The sequence below is a fragment of the Barbus barbus genome (genome assembly GCF_936440315.1).
Source record: "Barbus barbus genome assembly, chromosome: 33".
Taxonomy (NCBI): domain Eukaryota; kingdom Metazoa; phylum Chordata; class Actinopteri; order Cypriniformes; family Cyprinidae; genus Barbus; species Barbus barbus.
In genome coordinates, this window is record NC_136761.1 from 17,333,894 (window position 1) to 17,341,608 (window position 7,715).

A 7,715-nucleotide genomic window follows, 5' to 3' on the forward strand; every position below is an offset into this window, starting at 1 on the left:
TGTCCCTGTCTCAGTCATTTCTTCAGATGAAGTCTTACTGAGCTGCACGGGATTACACATTGACTCGCAAAGTTGCCTCAAGCTGCCATTTGAATGCATTTGGCACCAGAGATTCGCCAGACCATGACATTATGATTGAATGACTGCGTATGTAATACAGCCTATAATCCGGTGAAGTTCTGTTCAATTAGGGGACGCGCATACGTTTGATGATTAGCACAAGAATAAATAGACCTTTATTCCGACTGCAACATCAACGGACAATAATATCACGTATTGCTCCTCCTGAAACACATCTACGCAAACAAACAGATGTGATTTTTAACATTTTGAGCCGATGACCTATTTTTGTCATAACTGCTCCGATGCAAACTGCCCCTATAGACTGCGCTGAGAGCATCACGTCTTCTTAAGGCTCTAACACTGATGTTGCCGTGAAAAAAACAGGGTATTAATTGTGACTGCAACATATGAGTAAGGCATTTATATCAGACAGGCGCAGTCACTGCAACGAGGACTAATTGCATTATTAAAAGCTAAAATATTGTAAACAAGACGAATGTGCCACACATGCTCCTCTACACGTGAATGCACCATATCTATCTATCTATCTATCTGGTACATTAACGCATTAACATTAAGGAAAGGCCTATAGAGAGACACTGAAAAGTTTTACTTGATTATCTCAATTTCCAGCCACCATTAGCTGCTTTAAACAGGCCTGAGGTGACTGCAAATGAGCGTCATCGCTTGGGCAACATTTACAACTTAGTTTCAAAACACAATTAAAAAGAACTTGCACGGGAAATGACAACAGAAAGGCCGTGCAACAGTGCAAACTGGGGTGTCTAACCGGTAAATGCTCCACTGCATGACTGTGGCAATGTCGCAAGGGTGGGAGAGAGCACATGAAGTGGGCAGGTTGAGGGGATGCAAAAGATATCCAAACTTATTGCACCGTGAATTAACGCGTATTTGCGCGATGCATCACTTTTCGTAGGCCTTAACGCACATAATGACATTGGCGGTTGTGATCGCGGGCGGTCAGTTTAGGACACAACATTATCCATATATTTTCAGAGGTTGCCGCATGTTGTCTTTGCACTGTATTAATCCATCCAACCGTTTCGGATAGTTAGATCTCGTCATGACAAGATGTTAGGACTTTGATGCACTCATGTACAAGTGCAAAGTTTAGAGAGTTGACTGTCGCCCTCCATTGCGTTGTGCAATGCCCCCTTTAATGCCCCCTCGCTCGCCAGTATAGCGCCTTTGTTATTAATCGCATGGAATCGCGCCGCCTTACCTTAACGGCCCCAAACTGTTTTCCGATGCCTCTGAACTTGACGTATTCATCCAAATACAGGGGGAAGTGCCTGTGCCTGTTGTTTTCGTTAGCGTCCGATAGTATGATTCAGTGGAGGATTTAACGCTGTGAATTTTGGGTTTCTCCCCGCGATCTTCCCTCATCGCCGCAGCAGCTGGAGAGGAAAATCGCGCACGCTGGGTCCTAAAGCCTGCCTTTTCACACAGGTGACCAGGCTCCGCAGCCGCGTGCACTGGTTACGGGCTTCCTCCGGAGTCCTGTCTGGTCAGAGTTCCTGCAGACAGGTAAACAGACTTAGCTATAAGGTTGGACACAATTTATGGGTTGACTAATTTCTAAGATTTTCACATGCAACCATTTATATAGCCTATATATTTATATATATATATATATATATATTGTCTGATAAAAGGCTTTCACATGTGATCCCTTTGTTCGTTTTTTTTCTTCTTACAATTCTGAACGTGAAATAATCATGCAAGGAACTGCATTGTGGTTCCAGATGTCATACATTATGGACTGGGCCAATAAGGGCCCCAGACTGCCAGGAGCCTCCAACTGAGATAGATAAAACTGATAGAGAAGTGAAATAAATGAAGAAATCTGAAACAGAATACTTTATTGCAGCTTTAATGTTGACGTGGTACCTTGTTGCAATGTTTTATATACATTATGTGTTCATATTGTAGGCTAATTGCAGCTTTATTTCTTTTATTTACAGTGTAATTTCTCATTATTTGGACATTACATCTCACAACAAGAGGGAGCTTACAAAGAGAATTGTTTTAATGGGACTGTACCTGCTACATTAAAGAGGTTATTCTGCTGATACAAACAACAGTAGCAATTAAATAGTGCAGTTATTTATTTATAACTAACAATGGCATAGACTTAAGATCCAGGGGAAAAAAGCAATTAGTGACTAATCGTCTTTTTTTTTGTGTGTGTGCATTTGAGACTGCACTAGCTTTTTGGCTTTTCTATAAAAGCAGGGTCTTGAGGGGAGTGAAACCAAGGAGAAAACTTTGCACATTACACGGGCCTGGGCCTAGCAGGGTAATTGCTTATCTTTCAGAAACTGAGAGGTGTTAAAGAATTCAAGCAATAGGGGTGTAGATTAAAGAAATTGCCATGATTGAGTGACTGTCTTTTGCAGTTCTTCACTGTGGTCTACCAAGCCTTTTAATCTTTATGCAGAACCCCCAATGACTAATTACCTTACTTACAATATTTAGTTTTGTTGTTGTTGTTGTTGTTTTTTTATAATAACCTGGACAAAAAAAAGTTAAACATTTGTCAAATCCTTTCAAACATAAACTCTTATTTGACATAAAGCAGCCAAAATAACAGAAGTCTAAGCTTTCACAAGAATGCTTGGTAAAATGAGAAAGTGATGTGATTTTAATTAAAAAGTGCATCAAGCTTTATGCACCCATTTTGCCCAAAGCGATGTAATGAAGAGAGTATATTGAGCTGTTTGCATATTAACCCCACAATGTCATTGAAAAATTAATCTGAAAATATCTGTGGTTTGGAGATGAGATAGATAGAAAGATAGATAGATAGATAGATAGATAGATAGATAGATAGATAGATAGATAGATAGATAGATAGATAGATAGATAGATAGATAGATAGATAGATAGATAGATAGATAGATAGATAGACAGACAGACCTAACAATGTTTTGTGTTTTAAATTTCACAAATAAAATTATTGTCATTTAATTATGGTCATTTAAATGGCTGAATTGAGCGTTTTGTACGTTACAAATAAAATATTACTAAGTAAGAGAAGAAACATTTACAATTCATTGCAATTTATGCCACAAAGTTGTCTTCTACTTTGGTATCAGGATGACTTTGGTTCCCTCGGAACGCATGGCGCTCTGACCCCGCGCTGAATGTCTGAGCTGAGATGCACAAGCAGCAAGTGACCGAGTGTGAAATGATAAGAAAACAGAGCCAACCTCAACAACACGTCCCAATAAAGACTCTTATGCTTTGTTAAATTGGAGGTGGTGGTTTGCTTCACTTGCAGTAATGAGACTGGCCAGCTTTGGCGGTCGGTGTTTTTTGTGTCGTTCGCACGAGCAATGTAAAGCAAGCGGTTCCATAGTGTAGTGGTTATCACGTCTGCTTTACACGCAGAAGGTCCTGGGTTCGAGCCCCAGTGGAACCAACAGTTTTTCGTGTCACATTTGTAGAGCTTAGGTATGAGGCGCCACGTTTCCTGGCGAACTGGTTTCAATTAACCATGTACGCTTTCTGTGTCTGCGACGCTGATTCTGTTCATATAGCTATATGAAAAAGGGACTCTGCGTGAAATAAATAAATCATATTTGTATAATTTGGTAGAAAAATAAGGCAAACGTCATTAGCTAAACTGTAAATAAAAACATTTGGTTAATGACGGTGACAAGCAACATACTAGCGTGAAGTCAAATGTAGTGTTTGTGCGACCCCTACTGTTAACTGAAATGCGGACCCAGCATCACGCATTTCTGCTTGATTGCTGTTCCAACAAATTCAGTCACCAATTAAAGTAGACTTCAGCAGACTTTATCATTGCCCAGTGCTGCAACACCAAGATCTTGTTGATAACCAGGGAAAGGCATACATAGGCTTAATGCACTGTAACATTTATCCAACAAAACCTAGCCTATATTTGAATTTTCAACAGAGCAGAGACTTAAAGTTTTTTTAACTACTATTTTAAGTACTATTATGTACCTTTAATGTACAAATATGTACTATTTACGTCCCAATAACACCTCTAAAATATGTTATCAACTGAAGATCTCTATAAAATGATAACTGGGTTAAAAAAGGCTAAAAAAAAAAAAAAATCAGTGGTGGCATATCAAGAGCTCTTTTAATTGCAGATGCACATTTAACACATTTCTCAATACAATTTCCTTTGACCAGTTTTAGTAATGGCAGAACATGAACATGAAACTGATATTCAATATTTTTAGAACCGAAATTGGGTTTGTTCATATGACATCCTTGTATGCTTGAATGTGCATTAATTTATAGGCTAAATATGAAGATTTCAATATGTACCATGACAATTTCCAGACCAAAGTTCCAAATGGCAACTAACAAAACCATTTTGGGTAATTGTGGACAGAATATGTTTAGTTCCAGACCTCTTTTATCTCAATAAAATTAACTATAACACCATTTAAAATAATATAATATATCACTTTTGGAAAGCGGTTGCTCTAATCCACATTTGTAAACATAACTGCTATGTTGTGATAAATTTGTTTATATCGAATTTCCACTCTCCATAACAATGAGCAAAATCATTGCTGAACAATAAAGGATTTTCTGCTTTTCATTTGTGGTTTATTGACAAGAAAGGGGATGCAATTGTCCTAACTAAACAGATTTACAAAAAAAACTGATAAATATAGCTTATCATGTCTTTGCATTTTCTTGTTTTAATATGAGGATTGGAGCTGTCCAAGGTTCTGAAGGAACATGTTACATGATATACAGTGCTAGTAAATAACAAACAAAATACTTAAAATGTTCTTGACGAATATATCTGTAATAAGATAAAATATCTTAACATAAAAAAAAAATTGGTCCTGCTGTGCTGGTACTAAGTGAACTGATAAAACAAAAGACTGACAAGACAGTATGATGTTACTCAGATGCTAAAATCAATTTACAGTATATTGCAAGAACAAGTCAAAATGTGGTCGCAACACTAAATGCATGTAGTGAGATTCTTTTTTTAATTTCGCAAACAATACTTAACAGAAAGTTCTTAATCAGTGCAGTAACCAGTGATGCCAAAACTCATTAGATGTTTGCAAGGAAAAGATCACCCATAAAATAATAAATGGAAATTTTGTACCAAACCCATTTTCCACATTACATTTGATTTGTGGAACAAAACAAGATTTTTCTCATGCTGTTATTTCAATATAGTGAAAGCGAATAGGGACCAGAGGCTGTCAGACTGCAGGAAGGGTACATGAAGTACCATGAAAGCATTATAAAAAGAGTCTGACTCATATATCATATCCCAAGTCTTCTGAAGTCATACAATAGCTTTGAATTGAATATCTGTGTGCTTTGTATACTGTACAACGAAAGAAGACCATCCAGGACATTTGGATAGGTAAATTATTTTTTTATATTTGAGTGATATATTCCTTTTAAATTATTCCAAATAAAATATGTTAAAATAATTAAATCAAAAGCAGCTAAAAAAAAAGGACATAAATCAAGATATAGTGCAATATGTGAAAAATATTTCTTAATCTGCATGGAGAAAAATCCTGAACTTTACTTAATTATTGTACGTTTTAATTATAATTAATAATTGGTATTTTATTTGTATAGAGATTTTGTAATACACACTGTTCTAAAGACGCTTTACAGACAATAGAAGAGAAAACAAAAGGAAACGAAATGAAACATAGTGTCATACAGCCCCCTAGTGAGCATGCTGAGGGCGACAGGGTTGAGATATTTAGGTTGATGTTTAGGTCCGGCCCCCTACATGCACTATGAGCTCCCACTGCCAACACTGTTTTTAATTGTTTGATTTTTAAATGTTAACAGCAATTCTGCATCCGGAAAACTGCGTCAAGCTCTATTTGCTTTCATTCCTTAAAAATGTAACATTGCATTAGCATGTTAACATAAACTTTTATTGTACTCCACTGATACAAAAATGTATTAAATAGAACACTCGAGACCTGGATATAAAATGTAGGCTATTTCTTGACTTCACATATTATTCTAAGGAAGAAGAAGAATTGTGGATTATTCAGTTAATGTTAATCTTGGCTAAAACCCATCCAGGCAGTAAATTGACAATATTATATATTATATAAATAATAATAATAAAAAAAAAATGATTGTGAGTTTAGTATTTTATTTGAAATTATTAGTTTTTTTTTTTAATTATCCTTTTTTTGTATGTCTTTTCTCTTGTTCGTTGTTTATGATGCTATATAATCTTGTTGTGCATTGATTAATGCTAAAATATTTCTGACAAAGATACTTCAGCGGGATAAAAGGGCTTCTTCCACTCCAACAGCATGGAAATCCAGACAGCACCATCACCCATAGAGGAGCCGGTACCTGTCTTCGAACGCCATCAGGTGAGATCCACGCTAAGGAGGATCAATGTCAATAAAGCAGCAGGACCAGACAAAGTTCCAGGTCGCACGCTGAAGTCATGTGCTGACCAACTGGCGGGGGTGTTCACCAGCATCTTCAATCTGTCTCTGCAGCAGGCTGTAGTCCCAACATGCCTTAAATCAACTACCATTATTCCTGTGCCCAAAAAACAGTCAGTAAAATGTCTGAATGACTATCGCCCAGTCGCTCTGACACCAATTATCATGAAGTGCTTTGAGAGACTTATTCTTTCACACATCAAAGCCAACATCCCTGCTGACCTGGACAGCCTACAGTTTGCTTACTGTAGGAACAGATCAACAGAGGATGCAATCTCAATCGCACTTCACACCACCCTTACTCATCTGGAGCATCCCAATACATATGTTAGGATGCTATTTGTAGATTTCAGCTCGGCATTTAATACCATTGTGCCATACAAACTTGTAAACAAGCTGAATGACCTGGGACTAACCACCACACTCTGTTCATGGATTTCCTCACCAACAGACCACAGAATGTCAGGGTGGGCAACCATACATCATCTGTTATCACCATTAACACAGGAGCACCGCAGGGATGCGTTCTTAGTCCAGCTCTCTTCACCCTATTCACACACGACTGCAAACCCATCCACTCCTCTTCTAACACCATAGTGAAGTTTGCTGATGACACCACTATAGTGGGAAGGATATCAGAAAACAATGAGTCTCACTACAGAGAGGACGTCCAACACCTAATCAAATGGTGTGTGAACAACGGTCTGGTTCTGAACACTGCCAAAACAAAGGAGATCGTTGTAGACTACAGGAGAGTCAAGAAAACAACACCACCACCCCTCTACATAAATGGTGAGGAAGTTGAGAGGGTGAATGACATCAAATTCCTGGGTCTACACATAACAAAAGATCTCACATGGACCATTAACACATCCCACTTAGTGAAGAAAGCTCAACAGAGACTTTTTTTCCTAAGAAAACTAAAAAAAACAAAAGTGCCAACCCAGCTCTTAGTAAACTTTTACAGGAGCACAATAGAGAGCATCCTCTGTCACTGCATCACAGTGTGGTACTCCAGCTGCACTGCAGAAAACCGCCAAGCTTTGACCCGGACCGTCAAAACTGCTCAGAGGATCATAGGAATCAAACTCCCGAACCTTGACATGATCTATGCTAGCCGTCTACAGAAGCGAGCTAGCAACATCATCAAGGACCCAACTCATCCAGGACACAGACTTTTTG